Consider the following 9,057-nt stretch of genomic DNA (forward strand, 5'->3'; position numbering starts at 1 on the left):
CAGAAAGCCCTTGGGCTGGCCCCTACCTGTAACGCTGTTCAGAAATAGAGAAACAGAGTCCATCAGACTTCTCTCTTATAACAAATATATTCAGATGGTGAGAAAGAGGCTGCTCAAGGTAAAATAGGGGTGGGAGAGGCCAGGATGGGTTGTGTTTGATGAGGGGGTGTTGGAAGCCTTGATGCCACAAAGGCAGCTGATGGTAGAAAGTAAAGTGCCACAAAGGCAGCTGATGGTGCTAAGAAATGAAGAGATGTGGAAAGAAAAGAGATAATGCTGCCTTGGAGCAGGAGAGTCGCTGATCCCTGGAGCTGTGTTAATTTCTAGAGTTTTGAATTCTGTGGTCCAGTTCCAGTCCGTGAGGATCCTTACAACACTCTGCCCCCTTTTCTTGTATTCTGAATGGATCTCTGTTGCCCTAACCACAAGCATCCAAAGAAAACAGAAGGGCACAAAGCCCTTGTGGTTCCCAGTGGGAAGGGCTCCTAGTAAATGGGCACTTGAGAAAAATCCCCCCTCTTCTCAACACCCTTAATAGGTCACCATAGTGACAGGTCTGGAGTGCCATAGCAGTGTGCTGGGCATCTTCTTGGGGCTGTTTGTTCTCTGGTTCTGCAGCGTAGCCCCCTCCCCCACCACCCCTCCCACCAGCCTCCTGGTTTGTGAAGCCAGCTGTCCCAGGCTTCCAACTATAGGTGGATATAGTTTATAATCACACAATAATATTTTAAGCCATTGTTAATTTCAGCCCAGTCCCAAGTAGAACACCTATCCAGATGGTCTTGAGCAGTAACTCAAGTAGTTGCAGAGCCACTCTTGGGTTAACAAAAAAGAAGTTCACATCACTTTGGACTTACGCTTTCTGTGCCTCATAATCCTTATCTGTAAAATGGTGATCATAACCATTACTATGAAGAATTAATAGAATAGAGGAAAGAATAAACGAATAAACCCATGTAAAGCATTTGGGAGAGTATCCAGGGAATATTAAACCGTTAACACACAGGAGCGATTGTCTTGCATGCCCCCCTCTACTCTCAGGGACTTCCATTCCTTTTATAAATGCACCCAGCCACCTCTCTAACTTGGATGCTTATTAGAAGTGATGGTGTCCCTTTATGGCAGGCCTAATGTCCTTGATCTAACATCCTTGTTGTGCCGAGTGCCTTCTCCTTCCACTGCAAAATGGAGTCCATTTTATCTTTGATTTTCTGAAAACAATGTCCCAACTTTGCTGACCAACCCATTTGGAATTCCAATGAAAAAGAGTTCAGGCTCCTCAAAGTAGGATTATGCTTGGCATTTCTACCCTCGAAATGATCTTAGACCCTCACTTCTCCCGTTAAACCTAATGGTAGACTATAAGCAATGGCCACTGTGTCAACATCCTAGCTCAGAATGAAGCCATGCTGATCAGTATATCCTCTGGTTATTATCTGGGCTGCTAAAAAGAGATATTTGATGGTGCAGGAAGATCAATAAATGGGTTGTTAACAATTTTGAGCTAAACATAAAAGGACTAACCATGGCTGAGTAACATCAATGAGGTAATAATGACCATTTATTATATATAATCACCCCAAACAAGGCATTATACTGACTGCTTTATACAAATTATCTCCTTTTGTCTTTCCACAAGTCTGTGAGGTAAATGTTTTCTTATTTATTTATTTATTTATTTAAAGATTTTATTTATTTTTTCATGAGAGACACACACATACACAGAGAGGCAGAACAGAGACAGAGGGAGAAGCAGGCTCCATGCAGGGAGCCTGACGTGGGACTCGATCCTGGGTCTCCAGGATCACGCCCTGGGCTGAAGGTGGCACTAAACCGCCGAGCCACCCAGACTGCCCCCAAATTTATATTTATTGATGGGAAAACTAAGGCTTCAAAAGGTTCACTGACATGTCCAAACTGAACAGCGAGCAAGTGACAAAGCCAGGATCTGAACCCAAGTCTGTCTGCCCGGGGAGCCCGAGCCCCTGGCCTCTGTACTGCATGAGACATGGTGACCCAGGCGGTAACCACTTAGCGGTTCTGTAGAATCTCCAGCTGACATGTGTGTAAGGCCCATTCTGGAGATCTTAGAAACCACCACCAAGAAAAACCAGACTTTAGGAATAAACAGAAGTATGTGGAGTTCACTTGCACCTTCTCCTTTATGTTCTGTTTTTAAGGGCGGCAATAATCAAGCAGGTTCTCCTTTTTTGGACAGTCTGATTCTAAGTTAAAACATTATGCATATATTTGGGAAATCCAAAAGGGGTAAAGCAGAGATCCTAAAAACAAAGCAGCCCATCGATAGAAAAAATATATACTCAGACATATTGCAAATGAATTTTATTCAGTTTTGAGAATTTTCTGTGAAGTTCCAGAAACCCCTTTACATAAATGATGGCTCTCTGAAGGATCGTGAAAGCAGGCAGGGAATCTCTGTCTCTGCTACCCCAACCCTTACGTCATTTGGTACCCGTGCTCTTGCTACAGACTTTTGAGAGGGAAGGAGTGATCACATGCAGCCTGAATTGTGTTTACAAGAGTATAGAAGTAGGAGACGGAGATCATTTTTTTTTTTTTTCCTGAAAGTGATTCTTGACATAGCTCTGTGGCTTAGTCACCTTGCTTCCTTAGTGAGATGTTCCCAGGGGACTGAACACAGTACCCATAAGGATGGCAGTTTTTGCTGGTTCAAAACTTTTTGGTGGGGAGACTGTACATCAAACCCTGTCCCTCCTACAGTCATAACAGCTGCCTGTCACTCTGCCCAGCTGGCACAGGGCTTGGCTATTTTGATATAAAAAAAAGAGAGAGAAGATGCCTTTCCCCCTTTGCCCTCCCCTCCCTTACCCCTCCCCCCAGATCGTACAAAACCATGTGGATTTGCTGAACAGGTCTGTAAAATTAATTATACTGTGAGTGCTTGGTAACCAATGAATTGTAAATTGTGCATTATTAAAACAGCATCAGAGCTCTGACTGGTCTATTATTCTTTGGGGAATGAACAAAGATAAGAGCTTTATGTGCTTTAGAGGTCTTTCTTGCCACCATACAGCAGGCATGGAGAGGAAATATCAAGTAGCTTTTCGTTTTGTTTTGTTTTTCTGCAAGTTGAATTAAATAGAAAGTATCTTTTTTCCCCCCTCTCTTATTAAACTGTTCTGTGTGCCTTCCCAGCTCTGTGTGTAGCATCTACTAGGGTAGTGGGCCCTGAACAAATGCTATTCTGCAGTGATTGTGATAATGTGCATCCATATATGCTCATACACAAACGCAGTGCCATGTCAAGTTAATGTGAACACGAGATATATGAGATGACATGGCATTGTAATCAAATAAATTGTGTTGATGTAGTGTTTCTCTACGGCAGCTCAGAAGAATTCAGAGGAAACAGTAGGACACATAAAAAAATATCAGCTGAGTGTGTATGTGCCAGAGGCCTTGTGGCTTTGGCTGGAAAAAAAAAAAGAATCTGGAAGAAAAGGTTTTTCTTGTCTCTTCTTTCTAGACACAACAGGATCGCCCCTGGGATTTGCTTGTGCACCTCTCTTCTTACTGAGCCATCTCCTCGATGCAGAATTTCTCCATATCTTCCTACCTGCCCTGATGATTCCTTCTAGGCACTTTGCATAGTTCTCCATGGAAACTTTCTCTTTCCACAATTGCCCAAGCCTGCAAGTCCCTGGGAATGCAGCTGCCAGTCAGCCACGCGGTGTGATTCTTACCAGCAGCCATTCTAGCTAAGAGAATCAGAAACAGGTACAAGGAAAAGCACACGTCATTTCACACGCACACACAGACACACACACACACACACACCACCAACACAAACCCCTGCCCCTCTCCAAACATAAATATTTACAAATCCACCATTTGGGGAGGAAATAGGGTGCCTCAGAATAGGGCTGCCCCTGAATGCTGTGCAGGACCAGATATGTAATCTGCAGGGCACAGTGCAAAAAGACAGCCATTCACAATTATTCACCGATTGTGCAGAATTTTGAGACAGCGATAGCAGAGCATTGCCCCGAGTGCAGGCCCTGTACAACTGCGTGGGCTGTACCCCCAGGAAGCCGGCCCTGTGGCAGAGGGACAGCCGCCCAGTGCTTTGGGAGGGTTTCTGTATTTTTGGTGTCTTTTCATCTGCTAGCAGCCTAATGGGGCCATCAGGTACTTTCAGCATTTCTTCTGCCCAGAGAACGACAGTGCTACCCGTTCTTTTTCCCAGTAGGAGCCACAGAGGGATGGATCGTGTCTCCCATCTCCACCAAGAGCAGCCATTCCCAGCGTGAGACTGCTCTGGCCCAGGGAGGGCCCAGGAAGGATAGAAGATTCGAGATTCGCCATCTAGTCTGAGAAGGCTGTGGGGCTGGCACGGAGCTCAGTGCAGCATGAGACAGGCAGACAGACACACAGAGAGAGCACCACGGAACAACAGAAAACAACTTACTCATAGACTCTGATCTTAGACAGTCTCCTGGTTTTCCTGAGCGCTGCACTGTTGCTGCCTTCTTGTTCCCCAAACAACTCCTGTGATTTTGAAGGAGAGATGACAAGAGTTTCTTTCTCTTTCTTTCTTTTTAATGAGCATGTTCTCACTTATTCCTTCATATATGAATTTAGTATCTGAAGTGGGGAGGATGACCAGAGGCCATGAGGATGGAGTGGGTAAGATGCTAGGAGGGAGGGCAGGGACAGAATGCATCACACTAATGGTTTTGGGGGTACACAATCACAGCAGAGCATGGCTGGTGGAGGGGGGGCGGGCAGCAGGACAGCCGTGCTGGTGAGCTCTACCCAGCCCTGCAGGTCTACCTTCCTGCAAGGCCTTCGGATTTCTCAGTGACCCTGCCACCTCTGTGAGGACCTCCACCCCTCGCTGTTGTCTTCAGAGGACAGATGTGTTTAGCTGCCCTCCGGAATGGATTCAGACATAAGTCTTCTTCCCGATTCCTTATCACCAGAATTGTAGGCATGCAATTTCAGGGAATGAATAGATCAGCCCAGAGGGGGCAGTGGTCTGGGTGATAAATTTGGTTAAGATAGGGAAATTAAAACAAAACCGAAAACACAACAGAATGTCTTGTAATCCATGTACCGCGTTGTTGTCACAGAAAATGGGTTTTGCTTTCGCCCCAGAAGAACACCGGCAGAGAAAGTAGTATTCATAGGGGTGGGGAGGTGTTGAAGTGCTATTCTAACAGCACCGGACTAGCCTTTGCTGGACCTCAGAAAACTAAGCCAGAAGATCCCACCTGCCCCAGGACAGGGAAAAGAGGCTCTTGCAGCCAACAGGCCCTATTTATGAGTGCAGTGTGCCCTAAAATTCAAAAGAGGGCAGCAGATAACTGACACTGCCTGTAGCACCAGGCAGGCACGTAACCTGAGGAATGTCAGCAGGAAAATTTGCCAGTTTATCAAAACTCATGTCATGCAAGAGTTAGCCATGCCAGAAATTTGTGTTTCTAGACCGTGTGTTTAATGTAAAAGCAAATATTTGATTAATGGAATCTAATGAGCTTTGGTGGCGTTGAGGGCAAGTGTAGGCCTATTGCACACCCCAGCAGCCTCATGCCACATTAGTTAGTGCTGTAAAATCTGTGATGGCAATGTCAGGACGTCAGGGCCCGGGACGAGGGTGTGAGGTGGAGAGACCTACCCATAAGCTCTGTGCTTTCCTGCAAGTACTTTTACTGATCCTTTGAAATGGGCAGGACCCTTCCCACAAAGTGTGTGTAATCATTTCCTATCTGGTAAATTCCACAGAGTGTGAGATTCGAAGGATATGGGAAGAGCAGATTCCCTTCGATGTTTCCAGGGCTTCCAGAGGACAGAAAGTTCGTGGCAGTGGGGACAGGCCCAATCTGGATCCCAATCTGGAGACTGGGATTTGGGGGGGAGGTTAGGGGCACATGGAAGAGAAGAGAAAATTGCTGAAGGGGAAGAGGGATGAAGTTCTCAGTGGAAACCACAGTCTTCAACCCAATCCTGCAGAGAAAGTATTAGGGTTTCATCCCTGGGATCACTCAGTGCACTGCTTTATGATCCTATTTCCTAAAAAGAGTGGTGATGAGGCATTGACCCCAAACACAGCTTCACGGAGAACTTCTTCTGTGTCTTCTGGCAAGGAGTCACAGAGAACAAAAAGGAAATCTTAATATTAAAATAAACCCTGAAATGAGATTCCAGGGTCTCTGACATCCATGATAGTCTTTTTTTATTTGACCTGGCTTGAAGTAATTATTTTCACCCTGGATTTTTTAAAAAAACATTTTAAAATCCTGTCGATCTACCAAGGGGGCATCAAACTGCATAAGGAATCTAGAAGACGTTGCCTCTGAAAAGTTGAACTCTTTATTTTTAGCATGTTTGTGATTTCTAGAAAGAATTGAAGATTTTTTTTATTTCATCAACAAGTTAGACTATTTAAACTGTGAAGAGTTGCCATTAAGGCTTGAGAAAATGCATATTATCTTTTTTTTTTCACCTAAAAATTAACAGCTGCTATACTGCCTAGATGCACACCTGATGCTAGACAAACGGTTTCTGAGAAACATGCCCTAAAACTTTGGGCTGATTTAATATTAAACAATTACTACAGAGCTGAGAAAATCAGCCCCTTTATAGATGCTGGTGAACAGAGGATTCTCTTTATATGTATAATAATAAAAACCAGACTTGGCAAGAGCGAGCAGGTCTGCAGTGATTGTGCATTTCTTTGTATTCTCTAAAATAATGAGGCAGGAGATTATTTTTTACTGGTGTTTCACATGTCATGAAGTTAGAATCGCAAATTGATAAACAAATTGATAAGGTCCCTAATGTCCTGTAGGATCACTAAGGATTTATGGGGCTTTTGTAGGTATCCTTGGAGTCTGCTTGTAATCTAGAATGATCATGAGATCTTTCACTTCAAAATAACTCTACACTAAAAGATACATTTCTCTTTTCCAGAGCAGTTATCTCTAGAGTTAAAAAAAAAAAAAAAAAAAAAAAAGTTTTGTTCTCTTAGGAACATAGCCCTCTTGGGAATGACCTCAGTCCTCAAATTACAAATGCAAAAAACAAAAGGCTGTGTTTACAGAATTTTTTTAAGAGGAAAATGATCTGCAAGAAAGAAAAAAAAATGCAAAATACATGGCTCAGGATAAATAGGAGCCTGATAATATAAACAACCGTATTCTCTATTGAACTTAGGAAAGTTAAGGAGGCTACAATTTGGAAGACCTGAGTTTTGCTGGCAGCTCCGCCCCCGCCTCACGTCTTTGTTCAAAAGGCACATTTTTACATTTCTGACCCTCAGTTTCCTTATCAGGAAAATGAGGGCATTTGATTTTACTTCAAATTTCTTATTTTATGATTCACTGGAGTGTTGCAACTGACACAGCAAGCTCCCAAACATTGGTCTCTCTACCTTGCGGAATTAATCTTGGCTTTATTTACGGCCAAGCATAGCTACCAGAGATTATGTGAAACATCTATGATAAAAGGCATACTTTGCTAAGCCATGCAGAAATGCACAGGTTTTATGCTCTTTTGAACTTTACTCTGTCGCTTGTATACTGTAAGTATGCTGTGTCCTGCGCCCGTGTTAGGTCTTTGGTTTCAAAATCGTTTCTCTACCAGGAGATTATTGTTGGGATCCCAGTGTATTTAGCCCAGAGTGTGGCAGTCTGTGGTTGGAGTTCCTCCCCTGGCCCCATCCTCAGCACCTGTCTCCATCCTGCAGCCGTCAGCTATGCATCAGAACGTAGACGGAGGAGCCAACAGCAGGGCACCTGACCATGCGACCAGCAAAATCAGCAGATATGAAGGCCCCCGTTTTCATTTTCCATAATCATCTCTCTTCCTCTGCAGTTCCTTCTTGCTACTCAGACTGCCACCTTCCCTCAAACCCTTCTTCTTCCATCAACGTTTATGTCATTTATGACTTCTGGGTGCAGAGTCCCTCTGGTTTATTCAGGAAAGAAATGACACAGAAGGTTGGAAATCGGGGTTCTCCCAGAAATGTTGGAGCCTTTATGGAATTCTTTGTCCTCCACACTGAGGACCCAGGTGCCTGTCCACTTCTTGCTCCTCCATTCTCGTGAACCCCATTTTCCTACCGTTAGAGGGCACGCACATGTGTAGGTCTTACAAGATGAGTAGGGGCAGGAATGATTGGAGCAAAGGAACTAAATGATCAGGGGATGGCCCCCGTGCTGCATTAGGAGCTTCCCACACATGATTTGCATACAGACTCCTATTGTTAAGTATTGTGACCTCATTATAAAAGGAAGTTTGAGTGAGGTTCAGAGAGGTAAAGTACCTCGCCTGAGGGCACACAGTCAATGGCAGAGCTCCGAATCTAATTCCACAGACTTACCATTGTTTCCTTTCATAGAGTCCTTACTCAATTTTTGAAGAACTAAAACTATCCTTTCTACTCCTTTTAAAGTCATATACAATTTTACCACAGAGAAATCTGTTAGATGAAATTAAGGCACAATTGTATTCTTTCCCAATTTTTCATGCGTGCAGTATTTGAATGTTTGATAGCCATTAATGAGGACAGCTCAAAGGTAAGCACAGCAGCTGGAGCAAGACCAGCGAGACTGTTTTTCAACACCATGTTCTAGGTCATGCTTTAGGATGACATAATATACTAGGGAAAATGACATATTTTTTTTTCTAAATTTGTTTACCCAGAAGACTCTCTTTACCATTAAAATAATATTGCTCATTGCTGCCTACACAAGCATACCTCCTCCAGGCATTTGCTAGGTCATCACATAGATGTAACGAGAGAATGTCATGATTTGGAATGACACAGAGGAAGGTAGAAGATGTCTTCTTTCTTTCGTGCTTTTCTTTAGAAAATTTAAGATACGGGGCAACACAGGTGGCTCAGTGGTTTAGCGCCGCCTTCAGCCCAGGGCGTGATCCTGGAGACCCGGGATTGAGTTCCATGTCGGGTTCCCTGCATGGAGCCTCCTTCTCCCTCTGCCTGTGTCTCTGCCCCCCCCCCCCCCCCCGTGTCTCTCATGAGTAAATAAATAAAATCTTAAAAAAAAAAAA

The 9,057-nt window shown here is 44.0% G+C and overlaps 1 long non-coding RNA gene across 1 annotated transcript; it reads right to left on the reverse strand.

Moving 5' to 3' along the window:
* Nucleotides 1-2,897: 2,897 nt before the first annotated feature.
* Nucleotides 2,898-8,220, reverse strand: LOC140626032 (uncharacterized). Its single transcript, XR_012025280.1, has 3 exons — nucleotides 7,713-8,220; nucleotides 4,451-4,530; nucleotides 2,898-3,740 (listed from the first exon to the last, which is right to left on the reverse strand). It is a non-coding gene; the product is annotated as an uncharacterized lncRNA (long non-coding RNA).
* Between the last annotated feature and the right edge of the window lie 837 nt (nucleotides 8,221-9,057).

Source organism: Canis lupus, chromosome 37 (assembly GCF_048164855.1).
Source record: "Canis lupus baileyi chromosome 37, mCanLup2.hap1, whole genome shotgun sequence".
Classification (NCBI taxonomy): Eukaryota; Metazoa; Chordata; class Mammalia; order Carnivora; family Canidae; genus Canis; species Canis lupus.